The sequence below is a fragment of the Perna viridis genome, chromosome 12 (genome assembly GCF_037379345.1).
Source record: "Perna viridis isolate PV_CMFRI_1.1 ecotype Kerala chromosome 12, ASM3737934v1, whole genome shotgun sequence".
Classification (NCBI taxonomy): Eukaryota; Metazoa; Mollusca; class Bivalvia; order Mytilida; family Mytilidae; genus Perna; species Perna viridis.
The window spans coordinates 16,382,490-16,409,370 of NC_142456.1; the positions used below are offsets into that span (position 1 = coordinate 16,382,490).

At 33.5% G+C, this 26,881-nt stretch overlaps 1 pseudogene across 1 annotated transcript; it reads right to left on the reverse strand.

Moving 5' to 3' along the window:
- Positions 1-4,243: 4,243 nt before the first annotated feature.
- On the reverse strand, positions 4,244-24,340 carry LOC148601459 (histamine H2 receptor-like; annotated as a pseudogene). Its single transcript, XR_015917205.1, has 3 exons — positions 24,201-24,340; positions 12,443-13,401; positions 4,244-7,141 (listed from the first exon to the last, which is right to left on the reverse strand). The product of XR_015917205.1 is annotated as a histamine H2 receptor-like (transcript).
- Between the last annotated feature and the right edge of the window lie 2,541 nt (positions 24,341-26,881).

Genomic DNA, 26,881 nt, shown 5'->3' on the forward strand with positions numbered 1-26,881 from the left:
ATACTTGATGTATTAAAGGTTAACAAAACTGAAAATGTCATTCGACCTATTTCAAAAAATCCATCAATTGATGAACCGCAAAAACGTTTAACATAAAGAAATGTTCTAAACCATAGATTGGTCTGAGGAAGCTCCCAACAGCGTCTGACGTTCGAAATTCACTCTGGACGCTGCAGCCGACTCCCAGAAAATGCAAGAATCTTGCTAAGATGGGAAAAAGTGAATGATTTTACGCAACGTTATCCGATTGTCAAACGACATTTGATTTGAATAATGTCCGAGAATTTCGAAAGGCTTGTCTGCAGCAGTAAGTAAGAGAGGAGAGGAACGGACGTCTGTTGCTGCATGGAGTTTGGGGTCTGAGAGTAGTTTAGAACGGCCATAAGTAGGGCATACATGACCATCTTATTTTATAAATCCTTATGCCATAAGCATCTGAACATTTAAGAAAGTGCCAATGAGAAACACATGCAGTGGGTTGCATGCATGCCGAATTGTTTTTATTTTTTATTCATAAAAGATCTGGGTCCGGTTTCATAAAACATCTTAAATTGAGATTTTCCTCAAATCCTTCCTCAACTCAAAATTCGACCAATCAAAACACTTGAAATTGGCGATTTGTTGAAAAATGCAGGTTTTGAGGAAGTCTCAACTTGAGATCTCTTACTTTTATGAAACCCAGGCCTGAAACTCAGGTTTTAATGTCTCAGAATATGACGACTCTATTCGCTATACTGCTCCATCGGATCAAATTGATACAGGGAAGATAACGTAAACTTATAGAAGGGTCTGAAAAATTCCCAACAATAATTTGTCGTTCCCTCCGCGGGACTCGAACTCGTACCGCTGTGACATCTATGGCAACACCGCCTGCACTGAGTCCCGCCCTAGACCACTCGGCCAGCTAGGCTATATAAAAATATAGCTTTCGCTGGCCGGGTCATTCTTCCTCGTAGGATTAATCTAGAGCTGTAACTTAGTACACGATGTATAGTAGTACGGGACAGTTCATCTACGTGTTATTATGTAGGATAGGGGACCAAATTAATGATGCATGTCACAACAAAGCATATATAATATATATGCTGATTTGTAATTGACTGAAATGGAAAGAGGAAAAAAATACATTAAAAATCACTAGAAATAGAGGAAAATAACGTTTTGTTCTGTTTGTTCCGTCCAAAAGTGGTTTAGTAGTCCTGGATCTTGAAAACTATATTCTGAGTCATTCATTTTCGACACAAAAAGTTCCTGTTTAGTCTGACGTTATAATTGCTTATATAAAAAAAATGTGGTTAAAAATTTACCGTGTTAATTATATCAAAAGATCTGTTTGGTTTCTACACGGACAGACTCTTAACTTTAACAAAAACCTTTATACAATTATTTCGAATATTTCATGCTTCAAAACCATATTAAAAGGGCATATAAATAACAATTTCATCTTAGACTTATTAAGTAGCAGTCTTTGTAAGAATCATGCAAATTCTGTAATATGTGATACACCCCAAAAAGGCTACATATTTTCATTTTCCTTTTAAGTTGCTTTGTAGGTCTATATATTGAAATGTATAATCTTTCATTCCATTTTTTCTGCTCTTAGGAGATAATTCACATAGAAAATCCAATTGTTTCTACTGTATTTTAGTGTAATTGACAGAGTTATTTCCCATAATTTTTAATTCTACAGTTTATTCTATATAACTTTTATATCTTATCAACAGGGGTTATATTTAACAAAAAAAACAATGGTTAATTTCTGTTTAGTATAACGTTTTAATAAAATATCAAAAATAAAAATATGTAGTCTTTCCAACCGTGAATTATATTTTGCAGGATTCTTACGTGGAGTGCTACTTAAATATAAAATATTGACGGATGTATAAAGTCTAAAAGCTTTAAACATTATTTTTCTCAGACAAAGGGAAAATTAAAGATAATAATATATAGGGTATAATTCTGTCTTGTGTAATCGTTTTTATTGTGACTGGATTTAAGCGCGAAAACATGCTTAATTCAAGAATATCCTTAACATTTAGCAGTAAATGAGATGTGTTGGTAATTTGATTATGTTTTCTAAATGATAGTTGTAAGATAGCCAGTCTGAATTAGGTCAAAAGACTTATATTCCCTTTTGACAATAGGGCTAGAAAGAGGTTGTCTTTCAGTGGAGGTATGTTACTCTGGGGTTTCCTCTTTCGTCTACCCCGGACTTGACTTTTTATGAGCAACTCGGCGGGTGTTTCTAGAAAAGCAGAAGACGCTTACCCTATCGGTGCACCTGGTCCATGCTCCCAGTTTTTAGTGGAGTCCGTGTTGCTCATTTGCCTTTGTTCCTTTGTATGTATTATTTAGTTACTTTATGTTCTTTGTTGTGTTTGTCTTTTTCCATGTCTGATCTTTGTCACTGGATTACATTCTTTTGATTTCCGCTAGAATCTTCGTTCCCTTGGTTACTCTTTTGCATTTTTCAATATATTTTCTATTTAAAATACTTATGTAGTTTTATAGGTAATGAGCTTCTGTATCTGGTATTTAGGGGTGAAAATGATGTATCTCGATCTGCAATATATGAATTGTCAAGTTTTGGTCTTCGGAAAATATTTAAAAACGTAAAACAGATGGAACTGTATATGCAAAAACATACAGTTCAAAGAGAGAATACTGCATACAAGAAACACACAATTCTGTTTTCCGTATGATGTAATTGTCATGTACATTGCGATCTACCATACTACTTTTCATTATATACAAGTGTGTTATGCTATTTTTTCATATCAAAAATGATTGTCATGATACTTTTACATAAAGAAGATGACTGTCATGTTTCTTTTTCATAACATATATTTAAGTCATGTTATTTTATTAACATATATTTCAGTCATGTTATTTTATTAACATGGATTAATGTCATATTACTTTTCAATGACATAACTGATTGTCCTGAAATTTTCATAACATACATTACTGTCATGAAAGTATTAAAGAAAATTATGATTGCAATAAGAATTATTTCTGGCATAGACGCTAAAACTTGGCGTGCACATAAGGAGGTAGACCTAGGGTAAGGGCAATAACTCTTAAATTAGTGATATGCTTGTATCATATTCAATTTCACCAAAGACTTTCAAACTTTCCTTTGAAACAGAATGAAATCAGTCCCAGTTACTTTAATGCTTACATAAGATTGATGTAAAGTGGTGAATACAAACGTTCCAATAATTTGTAACAGTTGTGTCCCTTACCCTAGGTCTACCTTTTCTTTAAATATATAAAAAATATATGTCAGGCAAGGCCCAACTATTCAAATTTATTGTAATATTATACGACCCATTCACCAGTTAACTGAGGCAAATATACAACATTCTTATTCATATAACCAAAGGAACCATATACGATCGAATGAGCGATTTATTCTTAAACCCACAATAACAGTAGAATACTAATATGTTTTTAAGTGATTGTAATGGTACTAGCAACAATGAGACGATTTAAAGTAGTGTCGACGATTTTCTCCGACATTCAATCCTTTGCATCCAGGTTTTAATGTCCATTCATAACACTAAACTCTGCCATCTGATATAAAAACAATTTTAAAGCACATAAAACATCTATTACCAACAAAGGTATATACACATTTAACACACTACAAATGTACTACACACAAATAATAACACAAATGTTCGTTTATTCAACAAAACAATGCCATATTAATATCAATTATACCCCATGCCCATTGAGACTCAAATAGCATCCGTCCATTATATATTTTAATGCTTTCACATCACCACAACTCTCTCAAAGTTTACAGAACACGGCCATTGAATAAAGACTTCATATCAATATGATAACTAAAATAAAATAGCATTAAATCATTCATATACAAGATATCTAACATCACTTGTGTTTAATTGATGGTAGAAGAAAGATTAAGAGAAACAGAATCTACAACACTAGCTTGTTGATTATAAAATTTCTCACACCAAAAAAAAATAAATTTTCGTATGATATTACGGCAAGTCTCTGTATTAAAAGCATGAAAATTTATTTTCTGATTTCTGTTTCCCTAGTTTTTCAAAACGAAGGCGTCATCTCTGTATTAAATTTTCAATTGCCCATTTAATCATAAACGAAGTGCACATATTTAAAATCTGCAGTATATACAGTAACATATGATTTGTACTGAATAATTGTTTATGGATATATTTGATGTAATATTTATTTGTATCTGTATACTCATGTAACATACTTATTATGTCTGAGATTCACTAATAAATCTTGAAATCTTGAGATTTTATAGACATTAAGACACAATTACACAACTGTAAATCGTCCAATTGTATTTTGACCAAACAGCATCTGCGAACTCGAATCTCTCTGGAGACGAGACATCGATTAAAAATCATGGAAATGATTTTATCTTTGTAACAAAAATAGATTCTGTTCACAGTGAGGCTGGAGAGACATCACTGACATTTATAAATAAGATAAACTTCATAGTTTCCCTTATGTTTTTTTATAATCTTGTGTATTTTTCGACCGGAACCACAACTGCTTGGCTAGTTTAATAATCGAGAATAAATTAATCCATATCGACAACTGTAAAGTCAGAAATGTAACAAGGGACTCAGACCTTTTTGAACTGATTTTAGGTATGTTTAGTTGTGTAATATTTTTTCTACAGTGACCAGATTTTAAAGGGGAGGGTTGTGATCACGCCAAAGTTCTATAACCCTGCCGCATTTTTTGCGCCTATCCTAAGTCAGGAACCTTTTGCCTCTGTATGTCTTGTTTCGTTTTCACCTTTTTTTTTATTTTTATTTTACTTGAGTATATAGGGGCAACTCTTTCGATGTACTTGTGTATATTGGTGTTATGAGGCCAGCTGCAGCCTTTCCTGTGGTATGAAAATTTCCTCGTCGTTCATTTAAGACCATTGGTGGTCTTGGGCCGGCATTTTCATCCCAGTAAGGTTGTTGTCTCTCTGACATGTACACCATACCTATTCTCGTTATACTCTGTTTTTGCTATTGCCATAAATGCAAAAAATCATTGTTATTTATACTGGCACTTTCAATCATTATTGAAACGTAGTTTTTCTTACATAACAACCAAAAAAAAATAAAATAAAAAATATAATTGCATTTGTGCTTGAAAGGAAACACAATCTCAACGATGAAAGCTTGCAATAATAAATTAAAATTATTTCATACTTTTCTTAGGTATATATTTTTTGTGATCACAAGTCCTCAAATTTTGCTCAACTTTAACATCTTTAAAATGAACATAAAATACAAGAATAAGCTTAATACTAGTGTCAACTCATATCCTTAAGGCTTCTCTTCTATTAAACCATTCACTATTTCACCCTAAATATGTTTTCTTTTACTCCATACCTTAACCAAAAACGCAAAAAAAAAAATTTAAAGACATATGAAAAAATCAACTAACATATAGCTATCCGAGTTCCCTATGACAGCAAACGTTCGATTCCTCGTATTTCCCGGTGCAGAAGGCTTTAATATCCCTAGAAGAAAACCTTGTATATATCATTCACCTTTTCCTGCAATGCTGAGAATCCACTTTTAAGGGCAACCTGAACCGCCCATATCGTATTACCGACGAAGAAAGCTGCTTTTAACTTTTGATTGTAATCTAAGCAGAAAAACAAGATCTACCTCCCTTGTCACTGTGTCTTTCTGCTTCTGTCAACAAACTATCTTTGCTTTCTTTTCTTTTTTTCCTTACATCTATTGACAACTCTGCTACTATATCAATATCGTCCAAGGTAAAGCTAGCTTCGTTATGTAATCGCGCAGATGACGGCGAAGTTTGGTCACAAATGGTCTTGATGCGCATTTTTTTGTTCCTTGTTAAGGGCATAGATATAGATCTCCTTCTGTGTCCATCTGCTAATTTAAAAAATAAAAACGAGTCTCGTTCTGAAACAAGAATTTCTTTCTTTGCGCGTGCTGACCATATTTCCGACTTTGATCTGAAATATTTCGAATCTTTTTCTTGTCTTTTTAAAGAACATCCTTGATTATGAACTTCAACAGTTGTGACATGTGTATTGTTCCTGCTACTTTCTCTTTTGTTTAACTTCAAATTGTGCGGAGTTAGTAAAATCTCATTTAGAGAGTTACTTTGGCGGAGAAATTCTTGAGCAGATTCCATTTCTTCCTGTATTGGGGTCATTTCGATCTTACCCGGTGTACTACTTTTTACAACACGCGATTTCAGAGAATTGATTCTACTATTACGCGAGGACGACATTGTTATATTTGTTGACGATAAACCATCCTCACTATCGTCGTAAGAAGATTTCTCTGACATTTTGTTTAGAGAATCGCAATAGAACTTATAAATCTCATACCGCATAATTCTATTCATGAAAGCGTAAATCAATGGATCGATACTTGTGTTAAGAAAACCATAACAACTGTCAAACTCCCAACGTCATAGGTGACATGTTTACCTATGATACCAAAAATAGCACTAACAAGATATGGTATCCAGCATATGGCATAAGAACAAGCTATAAACATAATTGTCCTGATGGCTTTACATTCCATGTTTTTATAAGCTACATAACTTCCGCTGGTGGATATCTCAGTGATTTCCGCAGATGAAACACTACTCGAGTACTCCCTATTAATATTTGAGGCGGTTGTAGACATCGACGGATACACTCGAATACTTCGTTTTGTGTGATTAATGGCTGCCTTGAATATTGCAAGGTAACACCATGATTGTATTAACAATGGAATCAGAAATGATAGACCTAGAAACATAATAGAAAACTTCAAAGAAAAATTCCAGTCGATTGTGCACGTGTTCTGGTCTTCGGCATATCGATACGTCCCAAAGCCAGCAAGTGGTGGTATGCTTACGCACACACTCAGTATCCACACTACTATCATAATTTTGTGGCATCTCTTTTGTGTAAAGACATATGGGTATCGTAGGGAGTTAATAATAGCATAGTTCCTGTCCACAGCAATTATTGTCAAAGAAAGTTGAGTAGCAACAACACATGTGGTCAAGATGAAACCTTCGATGTGGCACCATACGTCATTAAAGACCCATTTTGACAAGAATACCGATGATATGGTGAAAGGCAAGACGAAGATGCAGAGAACTATTAAAGATAAAGAATACACAATTATAAAATCGCCTATTTGTTTTTTTACAAAGCATGATACATTTATTCACATTATACTAGCTGTTGAAATTTATTGAAAATTTTAATTTGACGTCCTTAAAGAGCTTTGAGACCGCAACTGTGGTTGATTTTCGATTGCTATATGAGCAGCACGCGACTTATTGGGCGTGGCTTGTGTGTGCGTAAATAACTACCCATCTTAAACCATGTAAACAAACACACGTAACATTCCGACATGTATCAGCTGTTTTCATTCATTTCAGTAGCGTGAATGAACATGTATCAAATTCATATTTGATGAAAATACATTTTTTTAGAAAGTTGTATTATATTTCGTAAAATTCACTTATACACGTACACGGCAGCACTCGCTGCGTGCGCCAACGTGTATGAAAACAAACAATAACAATTGTCAATGAATGAAACGTTGTACCTGTCCATGTGTCAAACCAGTGACCTTATAATATAAACAAATATTGCCATATTTAACATCGTTCTACTTAATTCGCCTTTTCTTCATTATAAATAATACAAAGCACTTAGTTTCACTAGCGACCCTTTCAACTAGCATAGCGACAAGTGTACAGCCATGTATAGACAAATATAGCGGGTCTAAAGTTACCGAAATAGATCACAAATCTGTAAAAAAAAAGTACCGTAATTGTCCACTTAGAATCGAAATAAATCACGGAAACTCCACTTTATCATTTTTTACCAAGCGTTGACCATTTATGCCGATATCGTACCCCTCGATATCGCTCGGAGTAAAAATAATGCAGCAAATAGGTCAGCCCGTGGTAAAACAACTGGAGTTTCCGTGACTAATTCAAACCTGTTGCTATAACTTCAATAAAAAAAAACTCAGGCAAATAGGTCAGCCCGTGCTGGAGTTTCCGTGACTAATTCAAACCTGTTGCTATAACTTCAATAAAAAAAACTCAGTTCGAAGTCCATTGTGTCTTTCTTTTAATATTTGTTATGCCATACAAACACATTGAAAGTGTAATCTGATGTAGCCAGTTCATGTATAAGAGGACGATCAATTAATCGACAATTTTAGAAAATTCCAAAATTAAAATCGCTGTTTTTAGGAAAGTTTGTTAAAATTGTGCCTTTTTGTTTTATTTTGTTTAGCTTTTTTTTTTCAAAGATGAGCAAAAGTAGCTCTCTTGGACTACTACGGTCCGCACCTGTAAAGTTTTAGTATTGCTTTAGCTGTTTTAATCTAGAGTTTGTACTTAAGAGTTTTCAAGGGAACCAAGATTTTATCGGAAATCAAAAGAATGAAATCCAGAGACAAAGACCAGACATGGAACAAAACAAACACAACAAAGTGAATAAAATAACCAAAATAATTCAAACCAATTATGGGGGAGGGGGGAGGGGGTGTCGAGGAAGAATTTGTTACAAAGCTCCTTTGAAAAATTCGTATCAAAACAAACAATGAGTGAGGGTATTTGTTAATTTCATTTCTAGAATCTCTTAACATGGCATTTATTTGGCATCCAGATAAAACAAAATGCTAATCAATTCTGGAAAACAACAAGAAGTATTTAATTTACTTAAAATAAAATGTATGTTAAAAAAAATCTATAGATTCTATGTGACATGATCACGTAACAACTACGTTATTACATTGCCTCGTTAGAGCAGAACGGAATGTATTTAACCCATAAAACCAGAAATAACACCGGTTAAACATTATGCACAATGACAAATCTAGTGTAAACAGGTCATTTCCACCACACTAGTTATTACGTGCATGGTATTCTGGTCTATTTTTTTTTTTGTACCTTTCGATCAAGCCTCTAAAATGGCATAGATTGTTCAATACTTTATTCAACTTCGGCTACCTATGGTATACTGGCAAAAAATACGAAGTAGTATCAATAGACATGTAAGGCCCAATTTTTTTAGGGACAAAAAAGCTCAGCTCATACATGTTTAACTTGAATCACAAAAGACAGAAGGTCTCTTAAGTTAAAAATTAAGTAGAACTCCAGCTAAGAGTCATGCAAATGGTGATGTATGGGTAAAAAGCCTACATATTTTTATTTTTGATATTTGGTTTGAATAGCCATAGTAAACAGAAATTAACATTCAGTTTTTCATATAACCCGTGTTCTTAGGAGATACAAATTATATAAAATGCACTGTAGATTTCAAAATTAAGGGAGATAACTCTGTAAATGACATTCAAATACGATAGAACCTATTGGATTTTCAATGTTGATTATCTCCTAAGAGCAGGCAGACTTGAATGAATAATTACACATTTCATAGTATAGATCCATAAAACAACTTAATTACAAAGACAACTACTTAAATACAATTACATTCTGCTATAGCTAGAATGTTAAAACTATAGTTCTGGAAACTTGGAAAAGAGTTGGTATTTTTTGTTTTGATTTTAGTTTAAAAATAAGTTTAAATTTCTTTGTAGTTGTTCAGTTAACTATTAAAGTAAGTTCGGATAATCAGATGATTGTTATTTAATCAAGACAGACTGAACACTATTACCTGAAGTTAAATATAATATTCGCTGTAAACCATGCATTTGTTGCTGTCATATACGAATGCTCCGTGCATTTACAGATATTTGCAATTGCATGACTAACATATCTAAGGAATTACTAATTGAGGAACTTTATTAGACGACAAGGCAAATAAATATTTGTGATTAGTGTAAGCGCCATTTTCCAAGGAAATTAAACATGCTCGTTATTAAACAAAAATGCATTTTTATTCCAATTTCCGACAAAGCATTAAAATTTGTATCAAAATAAAAGCGCCTAAAGGATTTCTTAGCATAGGTTTTAAGTAACACTCCAGATAAATATCATGCAAAATGTGAAAAAATGCGATTCACCCCAAAAAGGGCTACATATTTTTATTTTTGTGATTAAGTTGGTTTGTGGGTCTATATTATAAAATGTGTAATTATTAATATCTGCCTGCTCTTAAGAAATACTCAACATTGAAAATCCAATAGATACTGTTGTATTGAGCGTCATATACAGAGTTATCTCCCTTAGTTTTGAAACTACAGTGCATTCTTTATAATTAATATCTTCTAAGAACACGGGTTGTATGAAAAACCGAAAGTTAATTTCTGTTCACTATGGCAATTCGAACAAAATATTTTTAAAAATGTAGGCTTTTTACCCATGAATCACCTTTTGCATGTTTCTTAGCTGGAGTACTACTTAGTATGAAAATGAAATAAATGTTAAGATCTAGTTGTATAATATTTGAATTGGGAAAGCTTTCCATTCTATGGTATATGGGGGATTGGGAATGGGAAATTTTGGATGGGGATATTCTAAGGGGGATGGGGTAATTAGTTTGTAAAATATTTATTGATATAAATGTATTAAATTTAACTAAAAATAACAGTTTAAATTCTGAAGAATTTTAAAATATAAGAATTTTACTTGATAAAATGAATTTTTGATAAGATATACATGTATGCAATAGGGATTATATGGGGGAATACGGATTTTTCTGTGGGGAATTTTCTATAAGGAATGGGGATGAGGGAATTGGAGGGGGAATGGGGGTGATATATGGTATAAGTGGGAAATTTATACCATTCAAATGCTTTGAAGACCAAAAATGGTAGGCAGAATTTTCCTGTTGCAATATATCAGTTCAACAAATGATACCTTCAAATAAGAAATAAGGTGGATTTGATGGATGTTGAATTAAACAGATTAACAGACAATAATGGTTTGAATTTCGAGGACAAAGAAGTGTCGCATTCTTTAAATTCAAAGTCTATTTAATTAAATTTAAAACTCTGATTGATAGAGTTAATAGATAGTAACAATAGTTATATATAATTATACTGCAGATTTAGTGGTGGAACTACCTTTTTTATTTCGTGCAAATTATGAACAAAAATGAGCAAATAGCCTAGAACCTACTTCCTCATGGGAAATAAATTTCTGCAAAAGGGAGGGGTTGACGAATGCTCGAATAATCCGTATGACAAGACTTAATCAGACATTTTTTTTAACTTTTGTGCGTTTGTGGGGTTTCATGTATATTTCTTAAATCCTAGATCGTCTGTGCTCTCTAACGTTTGCGTCGTATTTTTAAAGGCAACGAGAATGTAACTTCTTGTTCTTGGATCATATATAAAAAGACTTTTTTTAAATTCAGCAGTTACTGTACTAAAATGTGATAATTAATCAAACGATTTTTTTTTTACATTATGCAAAGAAAAAATCGTACATAGATATTATAAAGACATTCTTTAATTCATCAGTACTATACTAAAATGTGATAATTGATAAAACATTTTTTATATTATGCCAAGAAAAAATCGTACAGAGATATTTCGACGCTTTTTTAATTTCCTTTTGACGATTGGGATATCGTAAAAGTACTTTCAAAATTCAAGTATTGAACAGAATCAAAACAGTTCAAGACTCCTTACAGGCGCGTAGCTGAGGCCAAATTGAAGTGTAAGCAAAATTACCGCAGGGGATCTGGCAAAGCCCCCCCTCCCCCCGAAGCTCCGCGGAGATAGCGTTTTAGAGCATCATTTATGCCTCTCCTGGATGTATTTCACCTAAAAAACAAATGGCAAAATTAAGCGCAGGCAAAAAAAGCTTTTTTGCCTACGGCAGCTACGCGCATGCCTTAAGAATTTGGAAAAAATGAAAACCTTAAATATGCATGTCAAAAATCCACCGACCTGATAACACCGTATGATTTAACTCAAGAAAGTCTTCTAAATTTAAAAACTCTGCATCACTGGAGATGTTTGGATTGTTTTTTTTATGGGAAAATAAAACAAAATGGTGTTTTTGACAGAGTTTTCTTCCCCTGAAATATTTATTTGCAGTGTCTCATTAATTTTTAACTGTGGAAAATTAATACGGAAAATCTTGTCTATCAATTGATTCTGATGGTACAAATAGTCAAATAAAATTGTAAACGACAGGTTATTTAAACGTGTGTCTCTTCCGCTGTCCCTTTCGTACACAGGCAAAATTATTCCACATGATTTTCACACGAATTTCACATGATTTTCACCTGAATTGAGCAAATAAACTAAGTGACAGAGTTCACGTGAAATTCGGGTGAATGGAGCCTTCACGTAAAATTCACAAGAAATGTTCACATGAAATTCGTTTTTAGTGAATTTCACATGAAAATCACGTTAATTTCATGTGAATTTCACATGAATTTCATGTGAAGCTCGATTAACATGAATTTTACGTGAAAAATATTTGCCTGTGTACAATGACAGATATAAAAAAAACTTACCCAACTGGCAACAAATTAAGTTGAGGACAAAGGTGTTAGAAACGCTGAGAAGTTGAGACTTCTTGTAGAACACCAAACAAACGGTCCCATTCATTACCATGGAAACAATGAAAATTATTCCTAGAGACAAAGCCTTTAAGGAAAGTCCAACCGAGTGTGTATCGCTGCACAACGAAATCGGATCCGAGTTGTTGCATTTTGCCTCTGTCAATGATAAAATATGTCGAAAATACATAACACTTAATACAGTCTTCAAGTCATATACATAGAGTTCTGTTTTGTCAAAGGTTCTGTGCCCATTTGCTTTTCTTGATCTTTGTGGTCATGCAGTCATTTATATGTATATATTGTTAAGAAGACATTGACTTGATGATCTAATAAAAACGGCTTGAAATGTCCACTGGGTTTATACTGCGTTCATCAATACGACCAGCAACTAACTTCAGGCTGCTTAATACGACTGGCTTAGAGTGTCTTTTGTTTCAGGTAATGCGATAGATTCTATCTTTATCTTCCAGTGTCAGATATACGTACATCCATGACAAGATATATAGAAATAAAGTAATCACGAACTTTTATGCGATATCCAGATGTCTTGTAGACACCTGCAGGTATTTGAAGAAACTCAATCCAAATACGAAGTTTAACACATATAATCTATATGAAGCTTAGGTGACAGTATAAATATAATTAAACACTGATTTGTAAAATCTCCATGTTGAAGTAAAACAACCGTCGTTTTCATAAATGCTAATTATTTTTTGGGTCTGAATTAAAACGTTCTGAGGTCACGCAGATTGTTTTAAATTAAATACGACAGGACGTACATCATTCGCTATAAAAAGCCACTTTGCAGATTTTATTTTAGATTTTCACATGTAATTGTATTTCCATTTGTCGTCAAGTGAAACGGCAATTAGCACTTTCCATACGATGCTTGAAGTCTAATTCATTATTACCTGAAAAATAGCACAAATGACAGCTGTAAACTCGTGGACATCCGCAATTATAGAAATATCGATCAGACGCAATTCCCAAAATCATCTTTAATTTTCAAAGAATCTTGGATTCTCCGGAATTACCAGATAACGCTATTGTTACTGGTCATATGGTGGCAGATTTGGGAATTACCTTTGACAGCAAACAAGATCGATTTCACATCTGACTCGAGTTTCTTTGTATCTTATTTCCTAATTAAAGGAGTATTTATACAAACGTTGTTCATTTATATAGGTTTTGCGCAAGATTAATGTTCTAAAAAAGGATCTGCATTTAAGGCTAAAAACCACTAATTCCACTTTCCATAGGCTTCTATGCTAATTTCACAATATTCAATGGCTTCTCTGGACTTTACCTTAACTTTAACCTGCAGAGGACTATATATCAGCATGATTCTACATATGTCAGCTCACAATCCTCAGAATGGCATGTGGGGTTAGCAGACTTGCAGTGCAGTACTGGTCACCGGAAGTGAAGGGTCTATAAATAGCATGGGAAATCCCAGTGTTTTCACAAGATAGGGGTATATTTAAAAATCATTATGGAGATTAGGCTTCACATCATAAGAAGCAAAATGCACCTATAAAATGTACAGAAATGTTTTTCCTTTCAGAAACTGTTTAAATTTTTTAAATAAGATGAGAACTTTTTTCACAGCACTATGAGGAACAGGGGTAATTTCTGCGTAGGACTATTTTTGCGTACGTTCCGAATGCTCATTGGTTGAATTGGTGGTCTGTAACCTAAAGGGTCACTTTTTGTCTTAGAAAAAATAAATAACTATACAGGTATCTTCCTACACACATACTGAATGCATTTGCAAAGTTTCAGTGAAATGTGACAAGCACTTTTTTAAATATTTGATTTTTAAATACAGGGTAACCAAGTTGTGCGAGCAAAAAAGTGACAATATTCTACCATACTTAAATGCATTAAATATTTGCAAAGAACTTTTTCTGACTTTTCAAATAAAAAATATCAATCACAACTTGTTTTTTAACAATATTAATGAAGAAATAGTTTTAAAAGTAATCATTTTCTGAGAAATTGGTCTATTTTTAAAAAATTATTTCTGACATGCCTCCCCCTTTTTCTTGATCACATGTCAAAAATCCTAAATCTTTAAATTTTCACAAAAGGTGATATATTTGGCTTTAAATTTGTAAATACAGTGTTTTCACATTAAAACATGACCAGTAAAGGGCACCTAAAGCAAAAAAAGGACTCAATAATGGATTTTCCATGTTGCCATAGGGGAATGTTGATATGGCCTTAACCGCAGTAATGAAAGTGAGTTTTTCCTCATTTCTAACCTAATTTTTGCTCAAATCTACACAAAACTTGATTTCAAGTGCTTACTACCACCATATTTAGGTAAATATAGCCCTCAAAGTTTAATATTTGATATTTTTACTAAATTTTCTACACTTTTTACAAGATAGGACATAAAAATCAGCCAAAAAGACCAATTTTCCATAATTTGGACCTATAACTTAAATAATGCATATTTTGAAGGATTTTTGTAGTGTATTCCTCTCATGGCAAAGTTAACAAGATCTTCAAGTAGTTTAAAGCTATTTCAAGAAACTTTTCATTTTGCCATGGCTTCATCTTCAGGCTAAAAACCACTAATTCCACTTTCCATAGGCTTCTATGCTAATTTCACAATATTCAATGGCTTCTCTGGACTTTACCTTAACTTTAACCTGCAGAGGACTATATATCAGCATGATTCTACATATGTCAGCTCACAATCCTCAGAATGGCATGTGGGGTTAGCAGACTTGCAGTGCAGTACTGGTCACCGGAAGTGAAGGGTCTATAAATAGCATGGGAAATCCCAGTGTTTTCACAAGATAGGGGTATATTTAAAAATCATTATGGAGATTAGGCTTCACATCATAAGAAGCAAAATGCACCTATAAAATGTACAGAAATGTTTTTCCTTTCAGAAACTGTTTAAATTTTTTAAATAAGATGAGAACTTTTTTCACAGCACTATGAGGAACAGGGGTAATTTCTGCGTAGGACTATTTTTGCGTACGTTCCGAATGCTCATTGGTTGAATTGGTGGTCTGTAACCTAAAAACATGATATTACGACAAGAGCAACTGAGCATTTTAAATCAAATTTCAATACAATAAAGATGCACTTCATATTTTTTATAATACGGAACTCCTCTGAATAGACTTTTCACGGTTATTTTTGTACATGCGCACAAACGCTTCCGACGAGTGGTCACATCTTAAACATTTCTAAAAGCTTCTCCATTTAAATACATTAGTGGCATGATTTCGGGTCAAAATTTAGTTGGTATGCGTTTTGTCACCGGTGACACGGAATAGTTTTTGCTCTATGTTGCATTTAGAATTTTTCTTCATATTGTCGTATGGTTTATACGGATCGGCAATGATTTTGTCCTTTGTCTAAATGTGTTCTTTTTGGGGTTTTGCCTTTTTGGCGAAATTCGTGAATATAACTAAAATATCAAAACTAACTTGAGATTGTGCGCATGCGCATTTTTTTAGCGATGTGTCGTGGGTTATGAATCACCGTCGATTTTCTTGAATTTATTATAATTCCCGCCACGTTATCTTATATTAAATTATATGATTGAGCCAATTTATATTTTAGAATTTGTTTACGTTATATAAATTTTAATGCTCTTTTTCTTATGTTTTGAGAACAATTTTTAGGGTCTATATATATATATCTACTGCACTGTCAGTTGATTGGTAACGCCATGAATTCTTCGTCATTTATCGGTCCAAAGCCGAACATTCAGAACATTACTTGCGATTTTTTATTACGACTCTTTTCTAAAGTTATATACATCGTTGTTATATCGCTGATGTTTCGACGGGAATCTGCAAGATTTAATCTTACACATAATGTGCATCTGCGTTTAAAGTTCACATCTTAACTGGATACTTCACTTCTGATGGAAAGATTTGTGGTTTGACAGAAGATCTGCATATTATGTATGATGTTCTTATACATCGGTATCAAACATGGTGTAAAAAAAAAAAAACAGCAGAAAACACCAAATATTTTATGTATCTCCGAATTCCTCATCACGAAAAGATTGTTACACAGAATATTGTGCACATGGCTGAATCTAATACAGCATTTAACTTAACATCTTGTGAAAATTTTTTTTTAATTAATTCTTTAAAACAAGAAACTCATCTAAAAGGGGTGTTTTATCACACACACACACACACACACACACACACACACACACACACACACACACAAACTAAAATACTTCCTGTACATGTATATGATTGCAACATGTATGACCACATTGTCTTTGTCATAATCATAAATGACACACGTTCCTTGCTTTGCTTTCTCCCTAGCAGACACATGTAAACCTTCTTTGACGTATCGCTTCTCTAGCTTATACCTGAATCATACAGAATATGATCATTTTCACAGAACATGAGTAAGAACACAGGAAACATCCTAGTGGATTAGAAATGAGAAGTGTAATTTTCATCTTGTACAACAGACACTAAAAGCTAGTTGAGTACAAATATACAAATCAGGAAGCCATTAGGAACAAACAAATTTCTACTCGAGAGGTCGTGTAGATTTTATTTGCAGTGATTTTTTTAGTGAAAGTTTACAATATTTATTTTGCAAAATGATCCCAACCCATTTTTTACAAAATTTGGGGCTTTATACATGTATATCCCGGTAGGCGATATACCTCTTGCTTTTAGCTAAAGGCTTCAGCACTTCTCATTAAATAAATAGCGAAACTAATTTTGGAGCAATTTGAGTAGGAGAGTGGTCTGATATTTGCCCAATCCTATGCCCTTCCCGTTTGAGAAAGGACAACAAAATTTTAGTAGGTTTTCTCAAAAGACTGATTATTAATGTCCTGTTCTCGTGTGAAAATTTCTTCGGCTGCATTAACAAACACTGCGCAACTATTGGGCAAAAATAAGCAATTGATGACCTAGAACACTTTTTCACAACCTCTGTATCTGTCCCAGAGATGGTAGAGTTCATAACTCTTTTATCGTATCAAGAGTTTATTTGGATCTGATAGATTTTTTTTTCAAAGTTGCTTGGTTCCATTGGAATTACTGATAAGGTGATTCTTATTCAATTGCAAATAATCGAAAGAGCACTTGATACCAAGTTTATTTGGAGCATGCTAAGATTGATTGCTTAACACTTGGTAAATGCTGAACTTTATCAGTGGCTGATTCTAGGATAGACAAATAGGAGTTGTCGCTTACGTGCTCAATTTTGACGTTTTCGAATAGTTTTAATATATTTACGCCGCTAGTCTCTTAGTTCATGGCATGGTAATTTCAATACGTAGTTTTTAAAATTAAAAAACCAATGATAATGGCAGGTTAAGACGGTCATAGAAGCTCTAGAAATAGAAGTCTGAAATTCGAAGCAGTTAAAATCAATCAATCAATAAACTGAATCTATCTAGTTATTGCCCCTTTACTCATTATCATTGCCGTATTGCCCAATCCAATATTCCCCATTGCTTTAGCCTCACTTCCCATTCCATTTGCCCTATATACCCATTCCCATTGCCATATTCCACCCTCACTCTCTCATTCTCATTGCACTATTTCATCACCAAATTTGCCCTATCCCCGATTCTCCATTCCCTATGTTCCACTCCACATGCATATTAACCATAGACCTAAATGGAACTATTAAAACTGAACAATGCTTACTAAACTGAAACCCTTACTCCTTTATTTGATGCATCTTTTCAGCTCTATTTTTTTTAACAAAATCTAAGCCAGGATGTGCAAAACGAGAATATGTAATAAAGTTTCTGTGCAAATTTCATTATATTCCATTCAGTGGTGTATGTACAAATGTTTCCCCATTTTCATAAATGAAAAAAATAGGAGGTGCACAATGGGAATATGTAATAAATATTTAGCGAAACTTCATTGAATTTTATTTAGTGGTGTAGGATAAGAAATGGATAAGAGATGGGTTACCCTCAGTGAAGCGGAAGGGAGAAAGGAAGTCCAAATACCCCTATCTCTATACATACACCAACTTTCCACGTCAGGGTGTGATAAATACTGATCAATTTCTTTCCAATAGAAGCACCGCTGTGTCTTTGTTATTCATTTAGTATCTTATATGGGATAATACCATAATTTCAATATAATCATAAGCTTGTATTATTGTGATATTATTTTGTATGACAAAGCATGTTTACGTTAAGAGCTGCCATTTAAACAAGAAATGAAAGGCAAAAAAAATCTTCTTATGTGCAAAGAAATATCAACTACTGATATATGGAAGATAATTCAAGTACAAACAGATGTGTCTTATTTTGTAGGTATGGATTTGAGATGAAAGTCAAGGTACGAACTTACGCGTGTCTGTAGTGTCTGGATAGATGAGATGAAGATAATCTCCAAACAGGGAATTGTTTAGTGACAAAAAGTGTCATATATAAAGCGAAAACAGAAATTGAAGGAATGATTAACTTGCGTTATTTTTGTTGTAGTAAACCCTCAATGTAGTCGGTCACGTAAGAATGTAAAAAAAAAAATCGACCGGAAGACAAATCGGTATTCCGATTGTATATCAATTAATAATCAACTTATTTACTAATAAGTTGTATCAATTCAACATGTAACCTCATCTTGAACCTTATATTTCGATGCACCCTCCTGGGTATTTACATTTCAATCCGGTCTGTTTATTCCCGATTTTGTAATACAATGTCAGAATATAATGAACCTAACAAATACCTCACAGAAAATACCTCACCTGGTGCACAAGAGGCAAGGTATCGATTAAACAAAGGTCTAAAAAAAACATTACCGATAAAAACTGACACAAAAATATGATAGAATTTACAGGTTCTTCATTAAAAACGGTTTTGTTTCCCGGTTTCGTTAACAAATTATAGTCTATATAACATATACTTTCAAACAAAAATCTACGAGTATATCAACTGCCCATAATAGATTTATTTTTAAAAGAGTAATCAGGGAAAGCAATATTCTAGCGGAAATCAAAATAATGTAATCTAGGGACAAATACCTGTCATGGAAAAGAGACCCACACAACAAAGAACATAAAATTACCAAAAATAATACATACAAAGTAACAAAAATAAATGAGCAACTCGGACTCCACTAAAAAAAAAAACTGGGAGCATGGACCAGGTGTACCGGAAGAGTAAGCATCCTCTGTTTTTTTCTAGAAACAGACACCGAATTGCTCATAAAAGTAAAGTTCAGGGTAGACGAAAGAGGAAAGGAAAACTATGACACGTTGAACAAATCAATTTCCATGGTGTAGATGGATACACCGTAACGATTCACGAATTCAAAATCCTGTCCACTGGAACCGTAGTGACGGAATATTTTTTTAAAATTTGATTTACAGCTTCCTTCCGCGTTTCCGAACATGCTTCTCACACACAACACTATTCTATCTATTGTTCAGGTTGTGAGGATTTTCCCCTATTTTGATCTGGTTCGCGTTCTCATTACGGATAAATTTATTAAGACGAGGACGTTGTCCCTTCAGCTTTCTAGCACTACCTAGAACCCCGAATGGTTTTCAAAAGCTCCTTTCACGACCCCAATAAAAGATTTCAGTATGTCTACGATCTATCAAACACTGCTACTTCTCAGGGCTAACCATAATGAAAGCTTCCCCTGGCATCCTGATCACTACTCTAGCTGAAGTCTGATACGTAAGTCGCGGTGAGTGGGATGTATTTCCTTCAATATCTTGATAGCAAGCGTCTACTCTGTCAATGCTTGACCTGAATGGGGATTTTATAGGCTCTCTTGAGTCTCTGATAAGTTGAGACGAGGGACGAACCTTAGATCTAATGAAACAGACATTGGTCAGTATCTGTATATAAACGCCTATTCACCTCACGAAGCTGGGTCTGTGTGAGGATCTATGTGGTATACAAGTTAGTTTCGTAGTCGTTACGAACATTCTTCCGTAACCACAATGCTAACTTTGTATGGTAGCGGTTCTGTTCTATTAAATATTTGATCATGGATTTGACAAAAATGCAAGAGTAATCAAGGGAACCAAGGTTATAGCGGTAATCAAAAGAATATAATCCAGGGACAAAGACCAGACCTGGAAAACAGACACACACAACAAAGAACATAAAGTAACTAAAATCATACACACAAAGCAACAAAAGCAAATAAGCAATTCGGACTCCACTAAAAACTGGGAGTATGGACCAGGTGCACCGGTAGGGTAAGCGTCCTCTGCTTTTCTAGAAACACCCGCCGAGTTGCTCATAAAAGTCAAGTCCGGGGTAGACAAACGAGGAAAGGAAAACTATGACCCGTTGAATAAATCAGTTTTCATGGTGCTGATGGATACACCATAACGATCCACGAGTTCATGATGACGACCATAAAACTTCTGTAGTGATGACTTCAATCTTGTAGCAACATAACCCTGTTCCAGAAGCCTATTTGTTAGAGATCTAGCGCGATACAAAAAGTCTGTGTAGTTTCGGCAAGCTCTTGCATAACGTATGAGTTGTGATATGAACACTCCATACGCAGGTGCCGAAGGGATGTTGCCACAGATTAAAGGAAAGTTGACAATTCTGAATGAAAAGTCATCACGTTTGTCGTATAGTTTGGTCAATAGATTTCCTTTTCCACCGATTTCTCAAGAAATGAATTCCTTTCAAAGAATACCAAAACTAAGCTTCAAAATGATATGCATATGTTTAAACAAACTATGAATTTATACATCAAGAGCAGGACCAAAGAAACATCTAATCGTACCTAATCCTTTACTATATTTATAATACGACATACTACGGCTCCGACTTGAAAACGTGATAGATAACCGGATCTCTTAAATTTAACACATAAAAAGCAAAAACAAAAACACCCTGCTATCTTTGTAACTGATTGGTATCGGTATACCCATTATATGACTAAAACGCCACATGCACAACCTTCTGACAACTTGTATTACAATTGAATTACATTTCTTCACGACGATGAAGTCTTTAGAATTCTTATGTGTGAAGCATAAGGTTTTAATTTGAATGTTCACTAAAAGAATTCAATAGAAATTGGTAAAGAATCATCTTTGTCCCATTGATGGTCATTTCATGGACTAGTACAAATCAGGGTCTGTTCGATTGGTGAAATGTTTTTGTCCAGAAATGCGTGCAATATGTGCCATTTGAGGATGGTTTATGTTGCAGCGTAAAGCGACTCATAGTCGTTTATATCAAATATTCTAACCAACAATTGAAAACTATTCTTATATCTTATATGGCATCAGTATTTACGAGGATGAATACTGTCTACGTCACGAATTAATAATAAGCTTCATACAATTTGTAATTTACATGCATGCTTAAGAGTATTGGGATAACATTGTTAAAGTAAAGTTTGGGGCGTGTCTAAGATACTAAGTTAGGTTATACGAAATTGAAAATATTGATCAGTAGTATAGAAATTGGAAATATAAAGATAATTATTTACATTATGATAAAGAATCGATTGCACTAGACTACAAGCGTCCTTTCGTGATGGGCCAACTTGAAATATAGAGTTTTACAATGCCTCTATTAAGATATATTTGTAATTTTACTATTAAAAACACAATCTTGTTTCCACATTATTTCATTTCTAAATTATGGTCATTCTCGATGCCGCATTTGCCTCCTATTTTCATATTTTGGTTGCAGTGTCTTTTCTATACAATTTGCATTTTTTTACATTGACCTTCTTAAGTATTTGGTTCTAATATTGCTAATTAGAGGTTACTCCTCGAACACGGGTACAGCATGCCGAAGTTTGCAATATTTATATGATTGGTATTTTTGTATTAATGAATATATTTGATTAAAATTGACAAGTGCCACTTAAATATCGTAAGGGTTTATTTAAAAGGTTAAAACTATAATAAAAAAATACTTCCAAATTGTAAATGCAGTATCACATAATTTTATTCCTTGGACATCTGCATTAAACAAACGATGAAATAATTATTTTTATAGAATGTTCTGACCTACCCAAAGGCTCTATATAGGTTATCAGTTATACAGTCCACATAAAATAATGACTTCTTAAGAACGAGATCAGATCGATATTAATGCTTATCCAATTATGGATTTTATGCGAATGAGAATGGAATTTAGTAGATAGTTGGAGAATGTAATGATTTTTTTTAAGTAACAAACGGTTGATTTAAAATAGGCTCATTAAATTGTGATCTATTATTGAAAGTCTGCGGTTAAATTTATTTAAACTTCCAATGATGGTATAAGTTTCACAAAAATAGATTAATTCTTTTAAGGTGATGTCTTCAAGGAACTGCATTTATACTTTATTCCAAATTCCATGGGGTTACATTCCCCAGCATAATGCAAACACGAATCAAGGTAGATTCATCGCACTTTTGCATTCAAAGGGGTCACGCCATTCTGGAAAAGTTTTGAAAATATCTGGTTGAATGTATAAAGAAAATGAAATTTAACAGCTATCTGTCCCCGAATTAGTTATTTGAACTGTATATTTAATCAAATAATTTCTTATATTTGTCAACAATTTTTTGCTGATGTGGCCTTAGTTTTTCTTAAATTTAATTTCACAAATTGCGAATTTACACGTTATCAAAATTACTTATTATTTTTTGGCCATGTTTGATCGAAGGTCTGATTCATACTGAGTTTTTTAGTTAATGAACTCATTAGATTACACTACCATTGTATCATTTGTAATCGAGAGAGTAACGTATACATTATAGCTACAAGACACTCGAGGCATAGTCGAATCTGAAGGCATGCTTTTGGCAAGGGCTGACATTCTCTTTTATCTGTGATTAAGTAAAGCAATTACATAAATAGCCTAATATTCAGTGTGGCGAAAAAGTAATTCAAATCTTATATTCAAAGATTTCGAATGACGTGATAAAATACTAGTATGCAGACATAATACAAGCGAGACAAATTTGAAAACACGACATTCATTCAATTGATGCCCTTGTCAACATTTTATTTTCGGAGTGAATTATTGTGTTATTTAACGAACATATATGTCGAGCAAAGGAATATCTTTTTTTCACATAATTATATTCACGTGAATTCACCTTAATCTAGCAAATTAATTGTGTGATAGAGGTCAAATGAAAATCGTGCAAATTGTACCTCACTTGATTAAGTATTCGTGAAAGTAACATCACGGGCGTAGCTGCCTATACGCAAATACGCACTTGCGTACTTTCGGAAAAAGTAACAAAAGCAAAAACACACATTTTAAAGATGAAATAAAGGTTATTTATCACATATGCATACCATGAACGTAGTATAGGCTCTGAAAAAACTGGCTCCAAAATCGTTAAAATTCAGGAGTTTCCCTCAGGGCTTTGCCTTACCGGACTCACTGGGGGCCTTGAGCGACCCCCCCCCTCCCAAGACCCCTCGCCGTAATTTTGCGTACAACTAAAACAGGCCTAGCTACGCCCCTGAACATCGATTTCACATTGAACTCATATGATTTCTTCTATGTTAAGTCTAATTCGCATTAATTTTCAGTGGATTAATACTATACATACAATATTCATTTGTAACAATTTTGAACAAATGTGATGCAATCTTCATGTATAAAATCAAACAAACATATACAAATAAACGCAAATCTAACGTAACGGGTGGAAGGACGGACATACGGACAAATCTGTGAGTCCGGACATTTTGATAGCTGGAAATATAAGTCCATAAAAATGATTACATATTTACCTGCCATTGATTGTTCCAATACCATATCTAACCATATGCTGATATAAAGATAAGGATCACCTTTATCTCGATTTTCCTATTACAGTCCGTCCGGATTCCATTATCACTGTAGTATGGCAATAACCATTTGATTTTTTTTGGGTTTTTTTTGGGGGGGGAGGAGGGATGGGGATAGCGCTATGAATTTGTTTTAAAATAAAAATGTCAATTTCCAAAGTTTAAAGGAAAAAAATAATTTGTCGGCTATGATGTAAAATAATATTGTGTGTTTTGATCTGAGTTTTTAATAGCTTTATCCGTATAAATAAAGTAAAAAGTGTTTTTGATTTGGAAACAAAACACAGCTCTCCCGAAGACAATGGTTGAGGCCTTGTGTAAAACTACATCAGTAATAAACAACCGACGTTCTGGTAACCAAATATATGGTGCATTTGAACTTATCCCTATTCTATCAAAGCTCATGTGGTCTTGATGAAAAAAATTAGAAATGTTTTTTTTTTTACCTTAAGGTAATAATATTTCCAAACAATTAATAATGTAATGCACCAAAGCTCGAACATTCCTGAGCGACTTGCGGATTATCCTCTGGATCGTTTATTAACATTGTTATTCTTTATTGAAAAATGACGATCTGTAATGAACTATACGTTTTGGAATCAGCTTAAAAGGAGATCATTTCATAAACACATATAATCGTATTTGTCTCTGAAAATACACGGCGCATAAGTGCTATTTTTTAATATAAGGATACCACCTGGATATTTTAGTTTTTTTAAACAATGTTTGCTATTAAATACAGATTTTAAAATCTTTTGCCAAATTCCTTTTTTAATTGTTTAGGTTTCTCTCAGAATATTTGAGTTGGCCTTTACTAGTTCTCCTATTCTATAATTTCAGTCATTATGTGTAATATAATATATTTTACTCAGTTCGCTACACTGTGTCTGTAGAGAGTTTTTGTTTCCTGTTTTTATGTGAAAGCCAATGGAATTTGAAGTATTTGAATAACCATTGCGTATACGTCATAATCCATTAACGTATCATCCATATCATGTTCATCGCCTGAATATAGCTGAAATATCGCTGCTCGGGCGTTAAACATCAACAACCAATCAATCAATAATTAACCGTTGGCTACAATCTCCGCCATATGCTATGAATGCTTTATCCGATCTGATTGTAATGTATGGAGTGTGTAAATTACATTTATGGCATGATAGAAGTTCTATAGATAATGTCAAACATAGTAAACAACAGTAAAGCCTATCTTAATATGAGGCAGAGGGTCTGTTTCCAAAAACAAAACCAGATCTCTAACAACTCAAAGATATTTTCTCTATTTGAAAAGACCATTATTTGATCTCTGCATCACTGGCTTTGCTCAGAATTTTTTTTTCAATAGAATGATAGAAAAAATAGGATTTTGACAGAGTTATCTGCCCTTGAAATGTTCATTTTCAGTGCATTTCAATAAAACTGTAACTCAATGGTCCAGCATGATATGGAAAATCTTGTCGGTTTCCTTGATTGCAAATAGTCAAATTACGCTATCAAAATGATGTTGTTTTTTTTTCATACCATGTTTCACCTACTGCCCGATTCTTACAGGGACTGACACTTATTTAGTTTTATGTAAATCTGTTCACACTGGAGTATTGTTTGCGCTTAAACAACATACTAGCAGTTTCAAATGTCAGTCGATTTTAGGATCTTAATCTGAAACATTCTTTAAATCTTTTTTTATTCCATATATCGCTTTGAATGATAATATTTTAATTTTACTTTTTTAGTGAGGCATGAAACTCCAATTTAAGGGGTATTACATGAACTCTTGGTGATCCTGGTTGGTCGAAAATATAATAAACGATTGTGAGTTATAGCAGTAGCAACCTAACATTATGAATATAGAGGTAATGCGGAGTTGATAGAAAGCTACCTTAATCCAATGGTAAACAAGCGAACAAGGATTCGAACGATTAAAAAAGCGCATATTCCACGAAAAATAATCACACAAAGCAAAAATAAAATACGAAATATTCAAATTAGAAACATAAGTAAATGAACAAGCTAGAATCCACTGAAACTGGAAACATCTTCATATTGTAATTCGTTTACATTTCTGTTGCGTAAACATGAAAATTTACAATTAGCGGATTTGAACAAGGTTGTTATCCGTTTATCGACCTGCAAAATGTGTATAATGACCTCGTCCACGGCTCGTTAGTGTAGCGATTGAGACAGTTTTGAAGTATTGTTAAGTCAATAGATGTATATATTGGTAATTTAAGTGTCAGTCCCGGTAAGAATCAAGCAGTAGGTGAAATATGGTATAAAAAAAACAGCATTTTGCTATTGTAATTTGACTATTTGCACCATCAGAATCAAGGAAAGAGACAAGATTTTCCATATCATGCTGGACAATTGAGTTACATTTTCATTGAAATGCACTGAAAATGAACATTTCAAGGGCAGATAACTCATTTTTCTAAGATTTTATTGAAAAATGTCTGAGCAAATCCATTGAAGCAGAGATTAAATAATGGTCTTTTCAAATGGAGAAATCATCATTTTGTGATATTTTATTGTCAGATCTGTGGAGTTTTGACATGTGTGTTTCTGATTTTTCTCAATTTGCCCGAGTCTTACTAACACTTACACTTAATTATGCTTGTTTTTCACCT